The sequence below is a fragment of the Grampus griseus genome (genome assembly GCF_964374135.1).
Source record: "Grampus griseus genome assembly, chromosome: 3".
Lineage (NCBI taxonomy): Eukaryota > Metazoa > Chordata > Mammalia > Artiodactyla > Delphinidae > Grampus > Grampus griseus.
This window is the reverse complement of record NC_139019.1, coordinates 122253478-122261351: the sequence shown is the minus strand read 5'-3', so window position 1 is coordinate 122261351 and position 7874 is coordinate 122253478.

The following is a 7874-nucleotide window of genomic DNA, read 5'->3' as shown; positions in this document are numbered from 1 at the left end:
GATATTTATAGGACATTCTATCCGAAAACAGCAGAATACACTTTCTTCTCAAGTGCACACAGAACATTCTCCATGATAGATCACATCTTGGGTCATAAATCAAGCTTCGGTAAATTTAAGAAAATTGAAATCACGTCAAGCATCTTTTCTGACCACAATGCTATGAGATTAGAAATCAATTACAGGGGAAAAAAATGTAAAAAACACAAACACGTGGAGGCTAAACAATACCTTACTAAATAACCAAGAGATCACTGAAGAAATCAAAGAGGAAATCAAAAAATACCTACAGACAAATAACAACAAAAACACAATGATCCAAAACCTATGGGATGCAGCAAAAGCAGTTCTAAGAGGGAAGTTTATAGCAATACAATCCTACCTCAAGAAACGAGAAAAATCTCAAATAAATAATCTAACCTTACACCTAAAGCAATTAGAGAAAGAAGAACAAACAAAACCCAAAGTTAGTAGAAGGAAAGAAATTATAAAGATCAGAGCAAAAATAAATGAAATAGAAACAAAGAAAACAACAGCAAAGATCAATAAAACTAAAAGCTGGTTCTTTGAGAAGATAAACCTTTAGCCAGATTCATCAAGAAAAAGAGGGAGAGGACTCAAATCAATAAAATTAGAAATGAAAAAGGAGAAGTTGCAATGGACACTGCAGAAATACAAAGCATCATAAGAGACTACTACAAGCAACCCTGTGCCAATAAAATGGACAACCTGGAAGAAATGGACAAATTCTTGGAAAGGTATAACCTTCCAAGACTTAACCAGGAAGAAATGGAAAATATGAACAGACCAATCACAGTAATGAAATTGAAACTGTGATTAAAAATCTTCCAACAAACAAAAGTCCAGGACCAGATGGCTTCACAGGTGAATTCTATCCAACACTTAGAGAAGAGTCAACACCCATCCTTCTCAAACTCTTCCAAAAAATTGCAGAGGAAGGAACATTCCCACACTCATTCTACAAGGCCACCATCACCCTGATACCAAAACCAGACAAAGATACTACAGAAAAAGAAAATAAAAGACCAATATCACTGATGAATATAGATGCAAAAATCCTCAACAAAATATTAGCAAACAGAATCCAACAGCACATTAAAAGGATCATACACCATGATTAAGTGGGATTTATCCCAGGGATGCAAGGATTCTTCAATATATGCAAATCAATCAATGTGATACACCATATTAACAAATTGAAGAATAAAAACCATATGATCATCTCAATAGATGCAGAAAAAGCTTTTGACAAAATTCAACACTGATTTATGATAAAAACTCTCCAGAAAGTGGGCAAAGAGGGAACCTACCTCAACATAATAAAGGCCATATATGACAAGCCCACAGCAAGCATCTCTCTATGGTGAAAAACTGAAAGCATTTCCTCTAAGATCAGGAACAAGACAAGGATGTCCACTCTTGCCACTGTTATTCAATACAGTTTTGGAAGTCCTAGCCACAGCAATCAGAGAAGAAAAAGATATAAAAGGAATACAAATTGGAAAAGAAGATGTAAAACTGTCATTGTTGGCAGATGACATGATATTATACATAGAAAATCCTAAAGATGCCACCAGAAAACTACTTGAGCTAATCAATGAATTTGGTAAAGTTTCAGGATACAAAATTAATGCACAGAAATCTCTTGCATTTCTATACACTAACAATGAAAGATCAGAAAGAGAAATTAAGGAAACAATCCCATTCACCATCGCAACCAAAAGAATAAAATACCTAGGAATAAATCTACCTAAGGAGACAAAAGACCTGTACTCAGAAAACTATAAGACACTGATGAAAGAAATCAAAGATGACACAAACAGATGGAGAGATATACCATGTTCTTGGATTGGAAGAACCAATATTGTGAAAATGACTATATTACCCAAAGCAATCTACAGATCCAGTGCAATCCCTATCAAATTACCAATGGCATTTTTTACAGAACTAGAACAAAAAAATCTTAAAATCTGTATGGAGACACAAAAGACCCCAAATAGCCAAAGCAATCTTGAGGGAAAGAAACTGAGCTGGAGGAATCAGACTCCCTGACTTCAGACTATACTACAAAGCTACAGTAATCAAGACAATACGGTACTGGCACAAAAACAGAAATATAAATCAATGGAACAGGATAGAAAGCCCAGTGATAAACCCATGCACCCATGATCAACTAATCTATGACAAAGGAGGCAAGGATATACAATGGGGAAAAGACAGTCTCTTCAATAAGTGGTGTTGGGAAAACTGGACAGCTACATGTAAAAGACTGAAATTAGAACACTCCCTAACACTATACACAAAAATAAACTCAAAATGGATTAAAGACCTAAATGTAAGACCGGATACTATAAAAGTCTTAGAGGAAAACATAGGCAGAACACTCATTTTTACATAAATCACAGCAAGATCTTTTTTGACCCCCCTCTTCGAGTAATGGAAATAAAAACAAAGATAAAAAAATGGGATGTAATGAAGCTTTTGCTTCATTAGGCTTTTGCACAACAAAGGAAACTATAAATAAGACAAAAAGACAACCCTCAGAATGGGAGAAAATATTTGCAAATGAATCAATGGACAAGGGATTAATCTCCAAAATATATAAACAGCTCTTGCAGCTCAATATTAAAAACATAACCCAATCAAAAAATGGGCAGAAGGACTTCACTGGTGGCGCAGTGGTTAACAATCTGCCTGCCAATGCAGGGGACACGGGTTCAAGCCCTGGTCCGGGAAGATCCCACATGCCGCGGAGCAACTAAGTCTGTGTGCCACAACTACTGAGCCCGTGTGCCACAACTACTGAAGCCTGTGCACCTACAGCCCATGCTCCACAACAGGAGAAGCCACCGCAATGAGAAGCTCGTGCACCACAATGAAAAGTAGCCCCTGCTCACCATAACTAGAGAAAGCCCGTGTGCAGCAACGAAGACCCAATGCAGCCTAAATTAATTAATTAATTAATTTAATTAATTTATTTAAAAAAATGGGCAGAAGACTTAAATAGACATTTCTCCAAAGAAGACATACAGATGGCCAAGAGGCACATGAAAAGCTGCTCAACATCACTAATTATTAGAGAAATGCAAATCAAAACTCCAATGAGGTATCACCTCACACCAGTTAGAATGTCCATCATCAGAAAATCTACAAACAACAAATGCTGGAGAGGGTTTGGAGGAAAGGGTACCCTCTTGCACTGTTGGTGGGAATGTAAATTGATACAGGCACTATGGAGAAGAGTATGCAGGTTCCTTAAAAAAGTAAAAATAGAATTACCATATGACCCAGCATCCCATTACTGGGCATATACCCTGAGAAAGCCATAATTCAAAAAGACACAGGCACCCCAATGTTCATTTCAGCACTATTTACAGTAGCCAGGTCACAGAAGCACTTAAATGCCCATCGACAGATGAATGGATAAAGAAGATGTGGTACATATATATAATTAAATATTACTCAGCCATAAAAGGAACAAAATTGGGTCATTTGTAGAGACGTGGATGAACCTGGAGACTGTCATACAGTGTGAAGTCAGAAAGAGAAAAACAAATATCGTATATTAACACATATATGTGGAACCTAGAAAAATGGTACAGATGAAGCGATTTGCAAAGAAGAAATAGAGACACAGATGTAGAGAACAAACGTATGGACACCAAGGGGAGAAAGTGTGGGGGTGGTGGCTGGGATGAATTGGGAGATTGGGATTGACATGTATATACTAATATGTATAAAATAGAGAACAAATAGGAACCTGCTGTATAGAAAAATAAATAAATAAAATTAAATAAATTTTAAAAAAAGAGCAGTCAACTTTAAAGCCTGCTGATATTCAGTCATATAAAACTTGCTCTGTAGGGACTTCCCTGGTGGTCCAGTGGTTAAGAATCCACCTTCCAATGCAGGGGACGCAGGTTCGATCCCTGGTTGGGGAACTACGATCCCACATGCCGTGGGGCAACTAAGCCCGTGTGCCGCAACTACTGAGCCCACACGCCACAACTAGAGAGAAGCCTGTGCGCCACAAAAAAGATCCCACATGCCTCAGCTAAGACCCGATGCAGCCAAATAAATAAATAAGCAAACTTGTTCTCTAGGTCTCATGTTATATGTTCTTATCACACACAAAAAAAATTTTTTAATGTTTAAGGACAAAAAAGACCTATTTTCAATTTTGTTTTAACTGTAGGAGGATAGGACATATTTTACTATTATTTAACAGTTGTTAGCTTGTTTATAACTTTAAATATTTAGACATATGTTTCTCCATTTATATTTTTGCCCAGGTCCACAAATTCAGGGGTGGGTCTAATTCAGCACATGTTCATTTTATAAGCAATGCTGACAAGAACTACCATTAAGTGCTTATCATGTACTGGGCACCGAGCTAGGTACTTTTTATACAGTAGGCTCACAATACCTCTACAAGGCAAATACTCTCATTTCATTTTACAGCTAGGGAAACTGAGGCTTTAGAGGGGTTAAAGTCGCTGCTCAAACCATGTCAAAAGTGAATCAAACGGACATTTACTGTACCCATCCTGAACTGGGACTAACTGTTAGGGCTGACAGAGTACTAGGGAATGGGCTTTATAAACGCAAGACCTCTTCTGGGAAATGTCTGTCACTCTATCCCAATTCACGCCGCCTGAAATTCCACCATTATATACAGTGATTCCTTTTAGTTCTAAAGCCTTTCCAGTCTCCAAAAGAAACCAATGGAAATGCAAATCCTCCCAGGGGGTAAAAGATGCTAACATGTGAAGCCAGGAGTATTTCTCATATTTTTTCCACCAAAGTAACCCATCAGACCAAAATTGAATTCTTAACCCACAGGAGTCTGAAGGCTCAGCCCAAAAGATTCTGATCAATTTCTTTTAAGTCTTGTGTTATTTCTTTAAAATCATGCATATATTTTTCTCCATAATATATATATATATTTTTTTTTAATATAAAAATGTTTCCCTCCAGATCTCCAAGTAAAAATGATGCTTCACTCCATGTTCTTCTTAGAGCTCAAGAACTCCTTGGCATAGTGTCCAGCCCTCTGGCTTAGAAAGCAGAGCCTTAAACTGCTATCAGTGGGCACGTGGGTGGGGTTTACTTGACCTCCCCATTGAGATAAAGGTCCAGCAGAAAAATGAGAAGCTGGATTAACTACTTCCTGATTTAGCTCAGGACTGGTCATGCTCATCTTTTATTTTACTCATCTTCCTAAGTCACTCAAAGTCTACCTCTATTTTGAAGGAGGTGAACTCCTTGTCATTAGAAGTGTGCAAGGAGATTGAACAACTGCTTGCTTGGAGAGCTATGACAGGTAGGGCATGGAGCACTGAATGGAGGAAACTTTCAAATGTGATGCCATATGATCCTGCAATGTTCTGAGTCCTCTGCAGCAGTAATTTCCAGACAAATGTATTCAATTCCATAACTATTTATTCAGCACTTTTCAAAGTGCCAGATACTATGCTAGGCAGTGGTGAACGGGACAGTCTTCCTGAAACCCAGCTGGCTACAGAGAGCTAGAAACCAGCATGTAACTATAATACAGCCTAGGTGCTCTTGCAGGAGAATCACAGTAGTTATGGAAGCTCAGGGGAGGGACACCAAGCCTGAAACAGTGGAGATGGATCCTGGTAGGCTTCCAAGAAGAGGTGACATTTAAACTGAGGTTTGAGGAATGAGTAGGAGTTTGCCCAGGTCCTTCTGGAGGCCCCTACAGTTGCAATTAATTTCAGCTATTTTCAGACCCCTTCTCTGCCCTGCTACATTTTGTTCACCCATTCTACTTGTCAACTCAAGCTACTTGGGAACAAAAGTGCTGACTTTTTAATTATCCATTGTAACCATGAATGTGTGGAGAGAATAAGTGGTCCATCTCATTATGTAAAACTATATCAGACAGGGGGACCAGATTCCAGGTTTGGGGCATCAAAGTTACTGGGCAGACCCTAAACTCATTTTAGATATTCACAGCTGTTTAACCAAGGGGAAGGGAGGGGGTGAGTCATGCTGCACTTGCCTCCTGGGCTGTGAACAAAAAGGAAAGAAAATATTGTTAAGGGAAGAAGCAGGCTCCTCCTTGCAATAGTATGTTTTTTGGTTGTCACGCAGTAGACAGCAGAGCCAATAATCCAGTCTGTGAAGTTGCCAGCTAAAAAAACCAAACCTTTTGAAGTAGCTAATGAATACACTCTTTTTAACTTATTCCGATCTCATCGCTGAGAGCTGTGCAGTTGCTCCTGGGCAGAAGTTTCACTAATGTAGGGATGTTGACTGGCCACTGCATCAAATATTTATCAAGTCACAGATGGGAATCTACAAAGAGTTTGCAGAGAGGTTTAGTGTCTCCCTTTGGTTCTAGGGGAAGCACGTCAGCACTGCAAAATGCAAGTCCACAAATACATAACTTTAAGCTTAGGCGTATGGTTGCTGACCCATTTAAACAGGTTAAGTGGGGCCCGATTTAAAGAAATCATCTTTTTTTCCTCCTTAAAGTAAAAGTAGTACATTTTCACTGTAGACGTTTTTAGAAAATACCTTTACACTAAAAGAAGAAAAGAGAACTCACCCATAATGTCATCATCCAGGTAAAATGTACCAATCTTTTAAGTCAAAATTAAATCATTCTGTATCCGATGTTCTGTACCTGTTTCACTCTTTTGCTTTTCTCGTTTAACAATATATTCTTAACATCTTTATACAACATTTTGTATTTTTCTACAGCATACTTTTATATATTTCCACTATTCTAGTCTATTGATGTACCATGACTTACCCAACCAATCTCCTGATTTAAGTTGTATTTAGCTTTTCACTATTTACTGTAAGTGATGTTTTTGATGAGTAGCCTTGTAATTAATTACTTGTGCCTAATTATGATATTTTCTCAGGCAAATGAGTGGAAAAGGAATCACTAGGTCAAGGAGTTAGCCTGACACACCAGTTTGCATTTCCATCATCAGAGTATGAGAGGGGGTGGGGCTGCCATTTTTAATGGGCTATCAGCTTGCCCATCTCAAGTGAGATGGTCTTCAAGGCCACTGAGAGCTACATATTGGTCTAGGAGTTTGGGGGTTGGTTTATTTGTATATTTGTTTGTTTTTGTAACAGCCTCCTTGAAACTTGAACTTTTTTCCTCTTTAATTTAACAGCTATCTTATTTCGCTAATCTCCCATCTTTATTTAGTTACACTGGAGAGAAAGAATGATCTCTTCAATGATAAACAGCAGCTCCTGGGTTCAATAAGGATTTATGGCTTGCTTTTTTGCATTGCTATTAACCACAATTATAATGGTGGGTCTATCAATACCTTTTTCCTCTAACTATAGAAGGCAAGCTGTTTCCTGCTATTGAAGTCTCCTAGAACAGAGATTCAGTGATATATAGAAAAAAAATAGAGGAGGAGATTGTTAAGATAAGATTGCCGGCTTTTTGTTTTGCCAAGTAAAGCTATTGAAACAATCACAAGAAACAATGGCAATCTATTATCATCAGGCAACCACTAAAGCATGAACATTAACACACATGTACTCATACCAAAATAAGAACATAATTCCAGAATAAAGTACATTCTTACCTAAGAAAGAACAACTGGCATTCCTGCCCTGACATACACAGCGTCCTTATTTTTCTTCTCACAAAGGATTTGGAAACAGCATCTTGGATTGTGGACCCTGGCTTGAGAACCACTGTCTTCCAGGCTCATGACCATGTCTTCTATGGGGAGCAGGATCTGACCCAGTCCTCTTCCACCCTGGAAAAGAGAGAAGTGAGAGAGACCCTCTAATTCCTTCCAGGTGTCTCTTCCTACTTGCTTGGTCTATGCAGTGTTCCCAGGTTGCAG